This window comes from Arvicanthis niloticus, chromosome 16, assembly GCF_011762505.2.
Source record: "Arvicanthis niloticus isolate mArvNil1 chromosome 16, mArvNil1.pat.X, whole genome shotgun sequence".
In the NCBI taxonomy this organism is placed as follows: Eukaryota; Metazoa; Chordata; class Mammalia; order Rodentia; family Muridae; genus Arvicanthis; species Arvicanthis niloticus.
The window spans coordinates 63,575,951-63,581,922 of record NC_047673.1 but is presented as its reverse complement, the minus strand read 5'-3'; the positions used below and the strand labels follow the sequence as shown (position 1 = coordinate 63,581,922).

Here is a 5,972-nt window from a genome sequence, read left to right as displayed (position 1 = left end):
TTAACGGACTCCTTTGGTTGTACCTGCTGTTTTTCTGCTGTTGCTGCTTCTAACATACCTCCTTCATCTCAGTGTTGGGCACATAAGTATAAGCTTTAGATGGTGAAGCAAATAAAAATGATCTCTCCAGCAACCTCTTCCTCTTCAGACTAAACAAGCACCTCTCAGGGAATGCACTTCTGCTCCCACATAAGTAGGAGCTGTTTGGACAGTGTATAGACTTCAGGGAAAACCCTTGTAGAAGCTGTTTGAGCCAGTAAGGTGATAGCATTTCAGACAATTTTACTGGAGGACCTCTCTCCTGGGAAAGAAGAACTCCCAAGTCTCTCAATAAAATCTCAACAATCTATAGAGACTAATCTGTCTCTTTCTGTTCCAGGGTGGAGGAATTCAAACATTACTCTCCTAGCACCAAACCAAAACACTTCTTTATTTTCCCTTGCTTTCTCTTCGCACCAAACTTCCTTCCTGATCCTTCTATTTCCCTAGGACTCCAGAGAGGACTGAGATTACGCAAAGGGCCCTGCCATAATATATCAGCCATTGCATAAAAAGCTTATATAGGTTTCTATTGCCTTAACACAGTCAAAATAAATGGTTCTATTAAATGTATTTAGCAAATAATACTAGAAAATGGAAGAATATATATTTATGAATATTTTCACATGCTAGATGCTGTGCAATGTGTTTTACATATAAGATTTTTTATTATATCTTATAATGAAGCCAGGGCCTAGATATCACTGTTCCTAGTTTATAAGAAGAACCCAACAACATGGTCATTAGGAGTATTTGACCCTGCCTTGTAAATATCAACAGCATATGGTTGTTTTCTTCCTTCCTTACTTCCTTCCTTCCTTCCTTCCTTTATTTCTACCTAACTTCCTTTCTTTTTTCTTTCTTTCTTTTTTCTTATAATTATTCTTCTTCTTTTTTTTTTTTTTTTTTTCAAAATAGAAAGGATACTTTATTTTAAGCAAAGTGGTAGTACCAATCAGAAACAAATACACTGTCAAGAGTGAAATCAGGCCACATGAGTAAACATATGAAAGGTTTATGTTATTTTGTGGGACTGCTTTTAATGGGCTTCAAGAGAAGGAGCCAGCAGAATTATTTAGGTGGTTCTTTAGTTAGAGTAACAGTTTTGGATTATAAAAGAATCCAATCACTGTGTATGACCCTTTCTATAATGCATATAAATGGAGTCATATTCACATCAAGGTATCTATAGTCATGAGAAGTTTAATATAGATTCTTTCTAAAAAGAATTTAGATGACACAGCTTTCCTTGTGGAGCAATCACCCCAAAACAGTTCAAATTGAAATGTCATTCCACAAAGACATACAAGGGTATAGTAGAATAGAATCTATAATGGTTGTAAAGTAAGAGAGAAACCTTTTCAACTGTTTAAAACAAGTATGAATGTACCCTGATGCAGGTGGAAGTCCCAATTATCAATAAAATGCTAGATATATCTCTAGGAAAAGGTATGTGCAGCACCCAACTGAAATGGAGTCACAGATAGCTGAGTTATTTCCTTTGGTTTCCTGCCTCCAATATCTCTTACATCCTTTAGAAACATAATTTTCTGGTGATTTCTCACCCAACGTGTCAAAAGCCAATCCTCCATCATACTACAAAACAAACTCCAAACCAAACGGAGTATTTATTTTGCCACATTTGGCCATGATTACTGTGTCAGATGCAGGTTTACTGCTTACTATAACATTCTCGAGACATCATTATATGATATATATTTTATCTAAGTTATAAATCTTATTGAGTTAAATATGATAATTTTTTTAAAGCTCAGATTCACGTTTAGAAAGAGGTAACAAAGAGTAGTCTTATACTCTCATAGAACGCTTAAGCTTATGTTGTTAATCTCTGTGGTCTAGAGCTAATTCATGCTCAGAAAAGTTGCTATAGATTCTGGCATCCTTTCCCTGGAGTGTTCTTAAAGTTCTTTTATCTAGAAACATGTGGTTTTTCAATAGCTAAAACGTCAAAGGCAGTTGGAAGGAAAATGAAGAAAAACTCTAGGACTAGTTTTAGGATGTGTGTGTTTGGTGTGTGTGTGTGTGTGTAGATAAAAGAATAATTTATACATTTTTTAAGTATAAATTATTTAAAATAATTATAAATTTAAATAATTTAAAAAATTGAAAGTTTTAAATAGATTTTTTAATTTTGATTTTTAGTTTTGTATTAGATTTTTTTTAAAGAATCTATTTGTTTATTAAAAGTTATTTTATTTATTGAAAGCCATGATCTGGAACATTCAAATCAGTTCTAGGAAGGTGACTTGGGAGAAATGGTGACTTGGTGAGTAGAGCCAGCAGTCTGTAGGCATGTTAAAAGATGCTGAGCTGCCTGGGCATCACTGTGCTCTGACTTCAGGCCGGAGCATTTTGCCCTGCAGTGTGCTGACAGTTGAGTGGTTGGAGACCCTAGCTAGCGACAAGTTGTCTGGAAACTTTCTTCTTCTTCTTCTTCTTCTTCTTCTTCTTCTTCTTCTTCTTCTTCTTCTTCTTCTTCTTCTTCTTCTTCTTCTTCTTCTTCTTCTTCTTCTTCTTCTTCTTCTTCTTCTTCTTCACTGGTGCTCTGTCTACTGTGGTGTCTACTGCTATTCCTTCTGGCCTTTGCAGCTTTTTCTCTGCTTTTCTCTTCTTGGGCTTTGGGACGTCATCCTGGCTGTCTGGTGTTTGTTTACAATCTTCTCGACAGAGGCATAGGAACACTCGTCCCCACTGGGACCTCCAGGCTGCAGCTCGGCTTGGTCTCTTTTTTTGGCCACAGAGCCCCTCTCTGCTTTCATACGCTTCTTCTTTTTATGCCTCTTGGCCTCGTGTTGGGGAGAGTTCTCTACATCTATGCCTGCTGCCTCTTTGTTTTTGTTTTTTCTTTTCTTTTCCTTTTTCCATTCAACAGTGGTCTCTGAAAGGCTTGGAGCCTGGAGCTTAGGCATGTGGCTTGCTCTTTAACTGAGCCATTATCTTGACAAAATATTCCTGGGTGGTGAAAGCACTACTTGAAGCACTACTTGTGGTCGTAGTTGTGGTCAGGGAGGTGTCCACCTCATCTTCAGGCTTCTCCTAACAGCTGTCCGCCAGGGCAGAGGCAGCGCTCAACAGACTTGCGACAATGTCGATGCTAGCAGAGTGTCGGCGGAAGGAGAAATGGGCTATGGATCCCAGAAATACTGCATGGAGTAATAATGATTCCAAGTTTGGCCAGAAGATGCTTGAGAAGATGGGGTGGTCTAAAGGAAGGGGTTTGGGGCTCAGGAGCAAGGAGCCATAGAACATATTAAAATTAAAGTTAAAAATAACCGCTTGGGACTTGGAGCTACAAACAATAAGGAGGACAACTGGGTTGCTCACCAGGAGGACTTCAACCAGCTTTTGGCAGCACTCAACACTTGCCATGGCCAGGTGAAGACGCCATATCCTGACACATCTTAGAGGAACTACTGCACTCAGAGCATCGGGTAAGAGCCCTCCCCCACAACCCTACCCCTCAGAGCTGCAACTGGAAGCCTGGGGCACTCTGGATCCATCACCCACCCAAACCCCACCCTCTGGAATACCACACCCCTCTGGCTCTTCGCTTGGTCCTTTTGGATGGGGCAGACTCCTAGCTGGCCAGGAAACAGCAGATTCCTCAGAAAACAAGGAAAAGAAATCTTTTAGCCTTGAAGAAAAATCCAAAATCTCGAAAAAAACTGGGTTCATTATATGAAATTCACAAAAGAGAAGGATCTGTCCTCTTGTAGCAAAACTGAACTAGACTCCATTTTTGGGAAAAGGAGGAACAAGACGCTTGCTTAGGATGGCTGCAGCAACTCCACTGAGGATGAGGTAGATAATTTCTTTATTTACATTTCAAATGTTATCTCCTTTCCCAGTTTCCACCTCCATGAATCTCCCTATCCAATCCCCCTTCCCCTGCTCCTATGAGGGTATTCCCCCACTCATCCACCCACTCCCGCCTCCCCACCCCAGCATTCCCCTACACTGGGGCATCATGCCTTCACAGGACCAAGGGCGTCTTCTCCCATTCATACCTGACAAGGCCATCCTCTGCTACATATGCAGCTGGAGCCATGAGTCCCTCCATGTGTACTCTTTGGTTGGTGGTTTAGTCCTTGTGAGCTCTGAGGGGTCTGGTTGGTTGTAATATTCTTGTTCTTCCTATGGGGTGGCAAACCTCTTCAGCTCCTTTAGTCTTTTCACTAACTCCACCATTGGGGACCCCGTGCTCAGTCAAAAGGTTGGCTGCGAGCATCCCCGCTCTGTATTTGTCAGGCTCTGGAAGAGCCTCTCAGGAGACAGCTATATCAGGCTCCTGTCACCATGCACTTCTTGACATCCACAGTAGTGCCTGGGTTTGGTGACTGTATGTGGGATAGATCCACAGGTGGGGAAGTTTCTGGATGGCCTTTCCTTCAGTTTCTGCTCCATACTTTGTCTCCATGTTTCCACCCATGAGTATTTTGTTTCCTCTTCTAAGAGGAACCAAAGATTCCACACTTTGGTTCTTCTTCTTCTTGAGCTTCATGTGGTCTGTGAATTGTATCTTGGATATTCCCAGCTTTTGAGTTAATATCCACTTATCAGTGAGTGCAAAATGTGTATGTTCTTTTGTGATTGGGTTACCTCACTCAGGATGATATTTTCTAGTTTCATCTATTTGCCTAAGAATTTCATGAATTCATTGTTTTTAATAGCTGAGTAATACTCCATTGTGTAAATGTACCACATTTTCTGTATCCATCCCTCTGTTGAAGGACATCTGGGTTCTTTCCAGCTTCTGGTTATTATAAATAAGGCTGCTATGAACATAGTGGAGCATATGTCCTTGTTATATGTTGAAGCATCTTTTGGGTATATGCCCAGGAGTGGTATAGCTGGGTCCTAAGGTAATACTATGTCCAATTTTCTGAGGAACTGCCAGACTGATTTTGAGACTGGTTGTACCAGCTTGCAATCCCACCAACAATCGAGGAGTGTTCCTCTTTCTCCACATCCTTGCCAGAATCTACTATCACCTGAGTTTTTGATCTTAGCCATTCTGACTGGTGTGAGATAAAATCTCATGGTTGTTTTGATTTGTATTTCTCCGATGACTAAGGATGTTGAACATTTCTTAAGGTGCTTCTCGGCCATTCCATATTCCTCAGCTGGGAATTCTTTGTTTAGCTCTGTATCCCATTTTTAAATTAATTTTTATTAAATATTTTATTTACATTTCAGATATCCCCTTTCCCCATCCCCCCCCACACACACACCCAGGAACTCCCTATCCCATCTCCCTTACTCCTGCTTCTATGCAGATGTGTACCCACCCACCCCCCAACTCCCACATCACCGCCCTCAAATTCCCCCACACTGGGGCATCCAGCATTCATGGGACCAAGGACCTCCTTTCCCACCTGTGCCCCACAAGACTACCCTCACATACATATACAGCTGAAGCCATGTGTCCCTTCCTATGTGCTCCCAGGCTGGTGGTTTAGACCCTGGGAGCTATGGTTGGTTGGTATTGTTTCTCTCCCCATGGGGCTGCAAACCCCTTCAGCTCCTTCGATCTTCTTTCTAACTCCTCCATTGGGAACCCCATGATCAGTTCAATGGTTAGCTGTGAGCATCTGCCTCTGTATATGTCAGGCTCTGGCAGACCTCTAAGGAGACAGCTATATCAGGCTCCTATCATCATGCACTTCCTGGCATCCACATCAGCATCTGTCTTTGGTGACTGCACATGGGATGGATACCCATGTGGAGCAGTCTCCAGAGGGCCCCTCCTTCAGTTTCTGTCCCATACTTTGTCTCCATATTTGCTCCCATGAGTATTTTGTTACTCCCTTGGATGTAACTAAAACTAAAATGCTGTAATCCCATAATCAGAGATTCCTATCTACCTTCCTTTTCAGGAGACTCATGAGAACCCAGTGGAGCTGCTCCCATGA

The 5,972-nt window shown here is 41.6% G+C and overlaps 2 pseudogenes; one reads left to right on the top strand and one right to left on the bottom strand.

Moving 5' to 3' along the window:
- Positions 1 to 2,387: 2,387 nt before the first annotated feature.
- LOC117721367 (PIN2/TERF1-interacting telomerase inhibitor 1 pseudogene) lies at positions 2,388 to 3,096 on the bottom strand (annotated as a pseudogene).
- Positions 3,097 to 3,145: 49 nt separating this feature from the next.
- Positions 3,146 to 5,972, top strand: LOC117721366 (PIN2/TERF1-interacting telomerase inhibitor 1 pseudogene; annotated as a pseudogene).